This window comes from Aphelocoma coerulescens, chromosome 6, assembly GCF_041296385.1.
Source record: "Aphelocoma coerulescens isolate FSJ_1873_10779 chromosome 6, UR_Acoe_1.0, whole genome shotgun sequence".
Lineage (NCBI taxonomy): Eukaryota > Metazoa > Chordata > Aves > Passeriformes > Corvidae > Aphelocoma > Aphelocoma coerulescens.
Window position 1 is genome coordinate 9,280,736 of NC_091020.1, and position 14,492 is coordinate 9,295,227.

The 14,492-nt window shown below is 38.5% G+C and overlaps 1 protein-coding gene across 11 annotated transcripts in view; it reads right to left on the reverse strand.

Moving 5' to 3' along the window:
- Positions 1 to 14,492, reverse strand: part of GRID1 (glutamate ionotropic receptor delta type subunit 1) — a 557,084-nt gene that overhangs the window by 439,419 nt on the left and 103,173 nt on the right. The window lies entirely within an intron of this gene.

A 14,492-nucleotide genomic window follows, 5' to 3' on the forward strand; every position in this document is an offset into this window, starting at 1 on the left:
CGGTGAGTGACACAGCCCCTGCGGGCAGCCGGGACTGCAGCCCACCAGCACGGCATATGGCCTGCTCCTCAGGGCCCTGCGGTGTCACTGCTGCTCTCAGAGTGCCCCGCTCATCTGCCACTGCCAGGGTATTAGTGGGAAGCACAAGTGAGAAGCACAATGCAGCGGAGGCCCGTGCTGACCTGGAGGTGTCAGAGAAGACGCAGCTGACACGTCTCCTGCTCTACCTGTCACATCAGCAGGGTCACAGTGCTCATGTAGCTGTGCCTCACCCTGACAGAGCCAGTTGAGAGAGCCACTTTGGGCTCCCAGCCTCCCCCAAGCTCCTGAGTTAATAGGGACAGGGAATGTTACCTTTTACTGCAATAAGATAAAGCCAATTAGCTTCTGTCAGTGGGCTCTTACCTCTCAAATAAAAAGATTCTGAGATCCCATTAATCTATCAAATACAGCCTTATTTGTTAATCTCCCCCTTTCTTTTCCTTTTTTATTCCCCACTGTACTTTCAGTTGCACATCCTCTAAGAGGATACATCCCAATTGGTAATTCTGCTCTAACCTGGGAAGTCACTACGTCCAATTTACTGGAAAGGCCAATACAAAACTGCAAATGTGCAATGCATACATTCAGTAACCAGCAGTAAGAGTTTGTACAAGGAGACAACGTTTAACAGGCATTTGCAAAACTGCTTTTTGTGGCCTAAGCCTGTATCTGGAGTGAAGAACAAGGCCACAGAGGGGGAAAAGCAGAGATACTATACGAGAAAAAAAGGCTAAAAACATCTATTGCATAAATAATAAATGCCAACCAGTTACAGTGGAGGGCTGCAGTACTGAAGAGGAAGAAAGGAAGTGCAGCTTAACCGGTTCCATTTGTTATCCTTCAGGATTTAACAGTATGCTAATCACAGTATGTTAATGATAAATAAATATTAAATACATTAAACATCTATAAAACATTTAGTTCTCATGCAATGGTTAATAAATATCAAGAATATATTTGCTCCTAATGGATTTATTTTGCAAGTTACTATTAAATTCATACTAAATACCTAGTTATACACATTTATACAGTTTAATTTAATGGTGTTTACTCCAGGTATTGTCATTATTAAGAAGTTAACACTGACTAGCACTTATCTTATGTTTAAAATATTTGTACTTGAATTTTCAGTTTCCTAAAACAGAATTAACTAAGCTCAAATGTTGCTGTCAACCAACCTTCCACATATCTCATTGAGCACAAAAGGGAGTATGGAAAACTTAGGATGCACTTATGTAATTTAAAATTTTAACAAAATTACTTGGCACAACCATCTAAATGCATGTCAACAAACCATAGATCTGGAAGTGTTTTAGTTCCAACTGCTGAATTTTACAGAAATTACCATTAAAAATAACATCTACCAAGACAGAAGGTTTTACTCTGGACAACTGTTTCCTCGTTTTCCCAGACAGGACCTCTGACCTGGGTTTGCTCTAGCCTACAGTATCCGTCAACAAGCATTTGCTATGAATTGCAGCTGTTACACTCACTTTGACCATCAAAAATTCACTTGTGTCCTTTCTCATCCACATGTGAAGCAGAGCCATAACATAACTTCGCACTTATTTCACAGAAAAGTAATGTTTAAGTGTTTCAAGATCATTTCTCTGTATTTTCACAGGAAATAGAGAGCAAAAAGTAAACAAAAACACTGTAAGTCAATCAGCCACAAGTATTTCACCCTATCAAGTTCTCAGCTGTCATCAGATTTTGCAAGGCCCATTTTGAGACCTATTTCTTGCTGGTTTACTCCTGCTAACTTCTCAAAGTAAAACAGTGACCTTTACTTCAGAGTCAGCAGTCCTTTAGATTCTATCAAACCAATGATTTCTTCTGACTGTTAGAAGAAAACTAACCTCTATTTTAAGGACTCTGTGCTACAGTGTTTAAAAAAACCAACCAACCAAAACAAACAGAAACCCCCAAAACCTCAGAGACCCAGAGTTAGTATTTATTACCTCTTTTATCGAGCTGAAGTATTCCTTAAGGCTGCTGGCAATTTTTTTTACTGGTCCTATGTTATATGGCAAATAGGGACATAAACAGAACAAAAGGCTTTGTGGGTCCTCTTTGTAAATAGATTTTTTTATTGCTTGGTTGTTGCAACCTGTTTCCAGCAATAGACCAAAAGACAAAGACAGAACTTTGACAGATGTGAAAGGAACAAGTTTATCTGAAGTGTGATACAAAAGATAAGGTTTCCTATGAAGTTACACATTTTTGAGGGGTGGGTACCACAATGAAAGAACCCCCTGTACTTTCAATTACTCACATTCTAAGAGGATGTATCCCAAAAGGCCGTCCTGCTCCAACCTGTGAAGTCAGGACATCCAATTTACTTCTACTCTTGTACGTCAGAAATGTATGTAGGAATTGAATAGCCCAGATTAATAAGATTGTTCTCCTTCTCCTCCACGGCCTCTTTCAAAGATGAAGAAACCTGTGTCTTCTTCCAGTGTTACCCACCCTCCACGGGCTTCCACAGGACAGCTACTCCTGGCTCTGAGGTTCACTCAAAGAGGTTTTAAACACTGTGTCTTGAACATGGGCTGTTGTGAAAACATTTTTAACTATTTTAACTAAAGTGCTAAATTCAAAGTTCTTTCCCAAGCTGGAACCTACCGCTTCCTTTTATTGTTAGCAGTAATTTTGTTCTTATTTATATTTGATGTCTTTAAAAAGACCTTAAGAATAATGGCCTTCTTAACACCACCTCCTGAGAAATCTCTTTTCTGTTGATACAGAAGACCAAAGCTTTTCCTTTTGCTTCTATGATCATAGAAGTAGTTCTTGTCATCCTTAATGTTTCTTTCTAAACACGTCTAATTTTGAGCCACAGTTTTCTAAGTACCTCTCCATAAATCTGTGTTACTTTTTTATAGGTGTTCTTAGTAAACTAACTAATTTTCTTTTCTACATAAAACCAGTGGGGAGTTCATGATTCAGTCAAGTTAGTGTTTAATAATCTTCCTCTGCTATCCTTCTTCCACACATGGATAATTTTGAATTATGCTGTTAATGTCATCTATTTGAAAGCAGGTCACCTTACTTTCTGCTTTCCTTAAACTGTCCCCCAAGAGATTTTGAAGTTTTATATGTCTGTCTTCTTAAAAGCCCTTGTTTCCCTGTTCCTCTAGCAGTTCTCACCCAACTTAACTTCCTCAGCGTTGGAATTTTCTGGATCAGATTGAAGGCTGTTTGAATAATTTCCATTTTTGCACTGTCCCTATCAATAAACAAGCATCTGTCAGTTAATGAACCTGATGAATTCTAAGACTTTGCTCAGCATCCACCAATGTTTGCCCCCCCATAATGCCTCCTTATTTAAACTTCACAATCTACCTAAAATTCTTAAATTCCTAAATACCTAAAACCTTAAATTCTGTGTCAATACAAAATCATTTAATAAAACCCATCTCACCAGACTCCTGATTTCATGATCTCCTGTAAACTATCAAAATGCCAAAATTTTCTCCTTGTGGTGTGGCATTATGGGTTTTGACCTTTATACAGTTCTTCAGGTTGTGGGCATTTTGCTCATGTTCTCCTTTAACCTCCTTTAAAGCTTTTACCCTAAGGCAGTCAGCATATATTAAAAATTGAAATCTCTTTAATCAAATGCTCCATATCATGTGCCAGTGTTTCTCACCCATAGACCTATCCAGCCTATTTGGCCAGTAATTTTATCTGTCTCAGAAGAAAATAACTCGTTTAAAAATATCCAAATTTCATTGTATATTTTCCACAAAATGCAGTCAACTAGAATAGCATATGAAAGAAAGCAATTAGTTGGGATCTTAATAAATTAGAACAGCAATCCCCCTAGAAATATTATGTCATTAGCAGAAGTCACTTTTCCAAGTGAAAATAATCATGACAGAACCATTTAAGAATACAGACAGGAAACAACATTCACCAAGAAGTTTACTTGATTATTAAAGTAATTAACAAGTTTGAAGATGCTGTATCTGAATTTATACTAGAAACAGAAATTAAAGTGAAATTAATCCATTAGACAGTCCTAAAGGATGTCGTCACCAGATTTGGGTATTTACATGCATGCAGGAACTATTTCAGTGTATTCTGAAAAGATTAAAGATTAAGGATATGAAAACTGCTCTCACTATCACTGATGTATGTGGCCAACAATGAGTCTTTTTTACAATTCTGAATATGGTCACCAGGGTCTACTTGCTGCATATGCAAAAGAGACTACAGGACTAAAGCATAGAGTTGAAAGCATCCCAAATGCCCTGAGCCCCATCAAAAATGAGCAGCTTCCAAAGCTTCCAAAGGAGCAATCAGTAGGGATGGCAAAGCCCAGGAATGACAGACAAGAGTTGGGACACTTTCCCTCCTACATTCCAAACTTTTGAGTTTTGTGGTTCAGACAAATTTCAGAATGAAATTACCTGACCTTCTTTTTTAAATGATCAACTTTCTTATGCCAGTGTTTTCCTTTGGGTGGATGGAAGTTTCTCCTGCTTAATGTTTAGTTTCTCTTCTTAACATAGATAACAATTTACAGGTTATTATGTATCTGCACCCTTATTTTTCTTTTTAAGCTGAAATACCATACTCTCAATTTAAAGTCTATATTGTAATTAAGCACAGCACACAAGAAACCTCAGGATCAATGTTTCATCACAGAAACATGTAAAAAAGAGCAAGAAGAACAGAAAGAAAGAAAATCCCATTACATCACACTATGAGAAATAAAGACAGGATCCATAATAAAGATCACATTATAAAACAGAACCTTGAGATTATTTTTGTAGTAAATCTATTGGTTTCAGTAAAACTATTGCATTTAGAATGGATTTAGAAAAAAAATCTCTAAAACTAACTTTGAAACAATGCTGGTTTTCAAAACTATCTCTGAATCTTGGAATTAAAATAGTTGTTTATACAAATTTCTGAGGCTAAACAATAGACTCTCTCTATATGGGCAATAGCTAGTGAAAGTGAAAGTCAAGAGGGAAAGTCAGCTGGGTGCTTTTAGAAATCTTGTTTTCTTAATCAAAGTCTTCCAGCATCACAATAGTTCCCAAAAATACATACACATAGCATGATACAGTAAGGCAATGAGGAACTGTCTCCAGCCATTGCTTGGGGCCAAGCAGAGAACAGCTTTGCAAAATAGATCTCAGAAAAGAAATCTCTTCATAAAACAGTAACAGGGAACAATAACGGGGGAGAAATGGAAGAGGAAAAAAAAGAGGCAAGTGGTTTTTTTATCTATTTTTACTCCAGCTTTGTGCCCTACTGCAATGAAAGACTCTGCTGAAGTATTTCAGTCAAAATCAGTGCTCAGCCCTGTTCTTCTTCCTGAGGTATAGTCTTGAGTGTGGAACTTTGCTCAAGATCCCTTTTCACTTTGAACTGACTCATTCTGGTTCATTACAATCTCTAGTATAATTGAACTATAAAGTGAAGGGCTACTATTCTGTGTGAAATTAATAAAGGTAAAAGAAGGAAAAAAAGACTGCTCCAGATGGCCTACCAGAGATGCAGAAAAAATACGTGGTGATGCTTATAAAATTAAATTAAGAACGAACTGACTGCGTGTACAATAAGAGTAAAACAACTTTCCCTATTCCTGCTCAGGAACCTCACAACAAGAGGCTTCAATACACAAATTGCATCTCAAGAGCCAGGTGTGTGTTTATGAGCCCTGGGCCCTTGAAATATGATAAATTCACCATGGGAAATAAAGAAAACTAGCTTTGGAGAAAGTCTGCTTTTATCTTCCAGCACTCATATGCCAGCAGTACCAAACCTTCCCTTCTCCCTCTCTTCTCTCACTTCCCCTGGCAATTCATCAGCCTTTATGGACCATTTCAATGCTTTACAAAGTTGGGCCTCGACTCATAGTCAAGTGAAGTCTCTGCATACAGGATCTGCAGGAGCACCTGTTCCAGCAAACATTGTCCAGTAATGTGCAACTTTGTGAGGATTTTTCAGCAGATAACAAGTACCAATGAAAATATTTTTCCTGTTCCCTCAGTAAAAGAAGGATAGGCTCCCACTCCATTTATGACATGAATAAAGGTTTGGGGAAAATGAAGTGTCTGGTATCCTTTGTTACCATGGTGACCACCACCTTTGGAAGGCCAACTGATTTCAGTTTGTTGACAGAATGATTTGTAACTGAGTTTCAGAGAAGTGTGGTGTTCATCATATTTTGACTGAAACAACTCATTTTTAGTTTCGCCTTTTGCCTTGTCTTTGCCTTACAGAGCAATATGGCTAAAACAGGAGAAAATCTGTTGATGTTATTTACTGTTCTGAAGCCCCTGGCACTAGCAAACAAAGAGGAATGCTGTTCAGCACCAAAAATGTCTTCACTGGTTAGCAGGAAATGCCTTATCACTTGGCCCCACAGGACCAAGGGGGAGGCAGTTTTAGATGCATTGTGCATTACAGTTTGTCTGCGGCAAAAGATTCTGCATCTTAGCTTCAAGTACTCAGCCAGAATACAGAGTGCACAAGTTCAGCTACAGATAATAATGGGAAGCTGTATGCACCAGACATTATCCCATAGAAGGGAGAAAACAAGGAAGTGCTAAAAATCATTCTTATTCAACTAAGCAGCATCTGAAATTCACAGCTGCTTCTTTAACAGAGTAACACCTGGTGCACAGGGAGAGCACTCTGCATTGTGTCTGACTGGGTACTGTGTGCTGCAGAGAAGGGCTCCCCAGCTGGGGCAGTACCAAGCCTGGTATTCAAAGGACTCCAGGAACAGCAGGAGTTTAAATATTTTAAGGCAGCAAAAGCAATTGCTGTTACCAAGAGAAGTCCTGCTTTCCTCTAGTCCCAAACATTCCACCTAGTCCATGACACTCGGAGCTTTTGTGCTAGCATGGTGTTTTGTGTGGCTGCAGTCTCATCTGGATCCCAAGGCTGAAATAAAGTCTAAAGCAAAAAAGGCTCATCATGTGGCTATGGAGGTATGAAAAGGAGGAGGGGCTAAAAAGGAGAGGTGGCTACAGTTTTGTTTTGATGCCAGTGCTAAGCAAAAGCCCTCCTACCTCCCCCAAATGTACTTCCAGGTTTGAAGCCATGATCAGGTATTTAATATGTGAGCTTTTACGGCATGTGAATGTTAAATGAAATTGCTACCAGGACTTCAAAATATTTTGTGCAATGAATTACTTTTTCTTAGTTTTCTGTTTATGCCACAGTATCATAATTCCCTAGGGTTAGGGTTATTCCCATTTATTAATTTATTAAAGCAATGCAATCATCAAGAACTCTGAAGTTTGTGAAGTGCTATTGCTGATCCCTCAAGCTGGTCATCTGTTTCTCTTTCAGATACTGCAGTCAACATTCTGGAAAGCACTACAGTGCCAAATAAAGAAGATTCATTCTGGTACAGCATTGCATAGCAGGAGATCATACCTGAAAGTCTTAACAGGTGCTTGGCCACCACCAAACCAGCTGTAGCCAAAACACCTTGTTAACTGTAAAACTATAAAGTAGCAAGCAAACTCTGCATATTAACATGCAGATTTCTGAGGTTTATTATTTTAAGTGTTGATTGGTTTTGGTTGGAAGCCAGACTTCTCAGAAGACTTTACAAGGTTCAGTGAGTCTCAGTGGAAAAGAACTTTTGGATTCAGAACCAAGACTAGAAAACACGTACACCAAACAGCAGTTATTAGCCCAGTGTCTATGAAACTCAGGGCAATAGGGAAGACAACACTAATGTTTCTGTTCTGTCAGTCCAAAACTGGAAGTGACTGCCTTCACTTTTTTTACAGATTGTATCTTCCTTCTCCATTTTTTGGGAGCAAAAGTCCCACACAAACTTTCATTTTGACATAAAATAGAAGTTTTCAAAATCAGAATTTTTTGCAGTGCCAAGAACAGTAACAAATTGAGAGGAAGTTCAAATTATGCTGGAGTAAACACTATCAAAACCACATTGCTATCCAGACAAGAGAGCACAATATATCTGTCACAACTATTCCACATAGCAGAGAACTATCTTAAAGTATACAGAGTATAATTGAAGAGGATTCTCAAATATAAAAGTAAATTCAGATTAAATATTTTGAAATCCCCACACAATCTCATTTGCAACAAGGCTAAAATATAGAAGCCAACATTCAGTGTAGCAAATTAACATTCAGAGATGCATAGCAAGACTTCTCCTAAGAAGCCCTAAGGTTTTTTAAAACCAGGCAATAGATGAGAATGAAGCAGATGTAGGGTGTCCAGAGAAGGACACTAAAATCCATCATTTAAAATAAGGTCTGCTTCCACACACTCCTGAGCATGCCAATGCTCTAGCCTCATTGCACTTGAAAGTAAACCCTCCAAAAGAGGTAATTAGAACAGTAGCTTGATATTTATCATGGAGATGCCATTCCCCAGAATGTCAGTTGCGTTTACTCTACACTAATACTGAGCATAAATTTCATCTTTTATTGATTTATAAATATTTCATACTATGTAAAATATTGTCAGATTATAATTCTCTCTCCATAAAATGGGAGGCAACCGTCCAGCCATCTGTTTGGCTAATGAGAACAATCACCCAGGCTACTTTTCAAGCATAACACATCCCAGTTTGAAACTGCTTTCAGTGTAAGCACCTGTTCATACATATCAATTAAAATGATAATTACTCCGTTAGTGAATATAATCACAACAAAATAGTTACAGCTCTATTGTTTACCAATTAAGACTGCAGAGTTCACTGGTGATATATATCTGGGCTCATTTTTTTTCTTCCTTACCCATTCTAAGACTGGAGGAATTTCACACCAGTTTAAGGCAATATATGTTTCAATATTTGAGAACTTATATTTATAAAGTAGCAAAACTACACATGCTCACCTGGAAGGTGTCTCTGTATATATTGTGCTCACATACCTTCCCATGAAAAAGAGAGGATACTTCTCCCATGAAAGAGAGGGCCATTCTTTCCAAGTAGAACAAGTGAATGATGGAAATAAACAAGAATGAGAACTCTACTCTTTGTACAGAGTTCTTACTACAGGGTAATTGTCTGACTTTTTTTCATACTAATAACTATTTGCATTTAACAATGAACTCATTATACAAACTGGATTATGATGGCTTTTTATAGCAGACATGTTAAAGTGCACTTAACTTCAGCACAGAATGTAACTCTCAGAAAACTCACATATCCTTTCCACAAATGCAATGCTGCTGTTCATGTGCTCATCACTATTCCAGTTTTGCTCAAAATTCCTCTCAATGTAGAAAAAATTCTTCATCTCTGTATTTTTTGCCATTTCTCATAATCTTTCTGAAGTATGACTGTACCCAGATGTGCGCTTGTGCTCCTGCGTGGCGACCAGACGTATTTTGGAGTACGTCATTGGTACAACCCTCCCCTCTTGTTACCCTTCACCACAGTGAATGCTGTTCTCTGTTTTTGATGAGGATGCTGGAGATTCACAGTGCCATTCCCAGCTCTGACAGCTACTGAGTTTCAAAGACTCCTGGTCATTGAAAACCAGTTTCTCCTTCAACAGTCACAACAGCCTGAGACATTCCTTCCACCAGTGCTGTATGGGCAGCCCTATAAAGTCACTGGGGCTGAATGCAGTGTAACCTATTCACAGTAAAAACACATCCTTACTGACTTAATGTCCCTTTAGCTGTCTTCTATGTTGAAATCAAATCACACCTTCCAAATGCAGCATCCTACTCCCAACACATATCTCCTAAAATGGGTTTCAGGTATTGCTGGAAATATATTTCTTCCCTAGCTGAAGCTACTTCAGTGTTGATAGACGTAATTGATGTTGAGAATGTAACTGCTGTGAATATAGATCCTAACTTTTATATGAGTTTAATTCATTTTAATGTACACAAAAAAAGGGAGCTCTTCAAAACAATACACTATATATGGTAATAGAAGTAAGTTTCTTCCTTGTTGCCATGTACCACAGCTAGCCTATTGACATAAGCAAGAACTGCATAAAGAAAGAGATGTAAATCCAGGTATTACACCCATAGTCACATTGACGCCTGAGCTCCCTGAGCAATGCTTGTGCACGTGTAAGATATTCTCATGTTGACACTGTTTTTTTGTGCACACTGGAAAGTGAAATTTGTTCATTCCCTCTAATAAGCTGAGAAGCAGCTTCGAGTTTCCATGAAACAGACTTCTGATTCTCATTCTGTCTCTTGAAAACTTCCTCCAAGCCCATGTTCTTCCTCCCTTCTTAGGCTCTGAGCCCATCAGTGTACAAGTCAGTACTGGAACTGAATTCAGGGGTCCTCATTCCACAAAGGTGAAATGAGTTAACACGAGGTGAATTCTCTGACAACTGTGGCTACAACAAATTTATGCTGGAATATCTGTGGACAAGAAAAGTTTGCTACTCACATCTTCTCTTGTCTTTGTTACCAAATGGAACTCGGTACATCTATCAAGAAAACTATTTTCTAGTTTATGGCTATACAGTTATCTTTTCCTCCAGGGAAATTCACCTCAAGAATTACGACACAAAAAGAACATTTATATTTTATATACAGTGCTGTAACAAGCAACACTGTAAAAGATCACACATTTTGCCCATAGATACTTCTCCACAGTTCACTGAAATGTGGGTGTTTGGTACAATGGATACTAAATATTTTTCTTCCTTCTTTTACTCACACAATCCATCAAAAGTTGACATCAATAAACATGACTATGTTAACCAATTGCAACACTTTCCAAGATAGGAGAGGCACCTGGAAACTGACAGTGATTTTAATATTAGCTTTGACTGAGATAAATTCTGACATGGCTTCCACCATATATATAATTCTCTAAAGATTCTGATAGACAGAACCCATTTTATGTCCTCAGAGCACCAAGTGCACCCTGTCATTTTGAAAGATTTGTCAGCCTGAAGTCACCCTGAGCCATCATGACAAAAAAAGCAATTGTCTAGAGTACAAGAAATGTGGAATGAAAGAAAATTGATTTTTAAAATGGATCATATGTACTTAGTGACTTTTACTTAAAGAATTGAAAATGTTCCCTAGTTTGCTTCCACATAAATAATTATTCTCTGACAAAATAACCACAGGAATAAATTACCCTTTTTGCACAAAGTTGTAATTAAAAATGCAACAGGTAACTGTGGTCCTATGGTGGACAAAGAAAACATTCCCTTGCTCTAGACTCAACATTTAAATTGTCACTTTTTTGTGTAAGTCTTGCAGAAATCATAAGATCTTATTGCAAAAGCGTTCATACCTACTTTAAATTCACAGAGGTGCATGAAAAATTTCCATGTGGTTTCATTGATTTTTCTGCCCATTCCTCCTATTTCAACTTGCATTTCCAATTTCCTGGTTGCCCACAGATTTTGTAATTGCCTTCTAATCAACCACATGAACAGTGTACTTGGCATTGCATTTTTACTGGTTCCTGGTCTTTCTGTAGCTATCACGTGATACTTCATTTCTGTCAAATTTCAGATCAGCTTTCATTCAAAGGCAGCAAAGGTAACATCAAATTGCATTAATGACATTAATTAACTATTTCTGAAACTCACACAAAGAAAACATATCTGTCAGGGTCCTAGCAGTCAGTGAGCATATTGAAAACTCCATCATCAGCTTCAAAGTACTTTGGATTTTCTCCTAGATAGTATCAACACCATTTTGAGCTTGACATGTCAAATATATTCTGTAACCATCTGAGAAAACTTCATCGTGATAAGCATTTGTTAAAAAGCTTTGTTTTATTATAAAATAAAAAACATTACATGGAAAAGTCAACTTTATTGCTGAGAAGTATAAAAGAAGAACTTTATTAAGATTATTTGGGAGTTCATAATGGAACTGACAACACAGGTTCAATAATATTTCTTTGCTTTTCCACTTGTAGAAAATGGCTGAGATGCATTGTCCTGAAACAGACAATATGGCTAAATTAAGCAACGGGCAGTGATGGATAACACCAAATCATCCAGAGCTTACCTTCTGATACTGTTTCTACCACCGAACTAAGCATTCCTAACCAGAACACATCCCTGGTATTTAAATGGCCACATCTTACTGCTCCCTCTGGAGCCGTTCTACCTGAAGTCTGGCTGCTAAGATACAGCAAGTAACAGGAAGAGAGGGGAAGAAAAGAAGACAGGAGAAAGGAATCAGCCGTGGTGCTTTCCTCCTTCCTCAGATTTGCAGCTTTGGAAGCAAAAGAACAGAAAATATTATTTGTATCCTCGCAGTCAATACGGATCCTTCCTTGTGACTTTCCAAGACCACAGCTCCCTGTGATAGCTCCTATTGTGAGAGGGAAGCAGAAGGTCCACACTACATCATCTTGGGGAGCCCAGGGTTCAGCGAGAATGACAGCACAGTGTTTTACAATGGCCTCAAGGCTTTTCCTCTACTCTGCTACATCACTCACAACTCTCTCCAAGTCTGCTTGGTTCTCTGTGGCTCTCAGCCACAGCTTGAGCCCTTCATGCAGCTACATTCAAGAAGAAATACAACTTGCTGCAACCTCATCCTTCTTTCAACTTGCCTACTTCCTTTCCAAGAATTCACTGAGGCCATGATGTTGCCCTTCTTCCTGCTTTTTTCTGAGAATTACCTTTAACTCCTTTCTGACTAGAACCTTACCATGTTCAATTTACTGTTTCTCAATTAACGCCCCATCTAGATTCATGTAATATGCATCAACAGTGTAGCCTGGTACCCACATACTCCTCACTGAGTGTAAACAATGCAGCTTTTTATTGTTGCCTACACTGGGATGAGTAAAGTCTTCTGCAGGGAAACGGCATGGAGACTGTTCTGGGAAACAGTCTATCAGCACATGGAGTACAGAAATGAACAGCTGCCAAGAGGAAATCCCAAATGTCCCTTCTAACCCTCATTCACTTGCTTCCCAAAGAACCTAGACAGACCCAACTGCTTCAACTGCTTAGGCTCAGGGTTGCTGCACAGTCACCGCAGAGACAAAACATCACAAATAAAAAATTGCAGTCTTGCTACTTTGGGTTTCCTGTCATTCACCCAGCTCAGTGTTTTCAGATGGAGGTAAGGAAATCAATCCCAGATCCCATGCTTACAAAGGACAAGTTCAGAGGTACTCCAAAGCAGATGTTTTAACTGTACAGACGTACTCAGTGGCAGATCCCTAAAAAAAAGTAGAAAACTAAGAACCATATCAAATACCTGGGGGCTGCTCAGAAAGTATGTCTGAAAATATCAATGGACAAGAGTTCTTTCAACAAATCTTGATTCAGAGAAAATTAAAATATGCTAAGGATAAAAAATAACAGATACACCAAGTACCATTTTGCGTGTTTTCATGAATAATAAATAAAGCAATTAATTTCTCAGAAAATAAAACTCTGCTGCAACACTCATGCATATGTTCTAGCAGTGCGTTTTATTGAATTCCACAGATGTAATTAAGTGTGTCATTCATTTGTTCTCCATTATGGTATTTCAGTCAAACATAAACAGCTTTCAGACTTCATTTGCAAAAAAGATACTTTGAGCCAAGTAATTTGCTAACTTCAGAGCAGTAGCTCGAGAGGTATTTACAGGCATTTAACTTCTCTTCCATGTATTTACAAAGCTCTACACATGCACACATGTAGGTAAGCACCAATTTATCATGGCACTAACATATAGATCAGTTGACATATTCTTTTCCCCCTCATAGGCTGTGATATACGGTGCCTTCATGGCATGTTCTTCCCGTTCCTGGTAGTTTGTGATATATTTAATCATGTCTCTAATTCAGCTGTGCTCAGTAGTTTCCATTTCATTTGTACAGCTGGAAAACGTGTACTGCTGGCAGTTACGCAAAAGAGTCTGCTATAGTGAATGACTGAAATGGAGAGGAGGGAGAGGGCATAAAGAACTTGTGAGTGGAACTGGAGTAGAGCATTTAATTCTTGTGTTTTAATAAACAAGTCCAGAAATCCAGCCTATCGAGGAAACTCCCTTTTATGTTACAAGTGATGTGGCTTGACTGTGGTAGAATTCAGCTCAGCCATCATCTGCCTGAAAAAGCCCATTTATAAATGGGGTGGTGATTGCAAAATGAATCCCTGGAAGCATTTTTTCAGAGAGGAGGCTATTGACAAGGCTGTACTGCAGAAAGGATGGACTGTGAACAAAATTATCTGTCACAAGATAACTCACTGCAAGGTCAAACGTTGACCTTGCACTGATGAGGCAAAAGAGGCTCTCGGTAGGCAATAGAAGAGGAGTTGTTTGAAGGTGGCATTGGGCCAGATCAGCTTCCTTTAGAAGACTGCAAGCAACTGTTGCTGCTTTCTGAAAGGATTAGCTACCAACACAGGACAGTTAGAACCTTTTGGGGGCCTCATCCTGATGTGCCAAAAGTCAGGATTTTCCCATCTCTTGCCTACTGCACTTTCTTCTCAAGCCTCAGGAAAGCCCCCTCTGAATATTTTCTGTTAGAAAAAGGTCTGGAT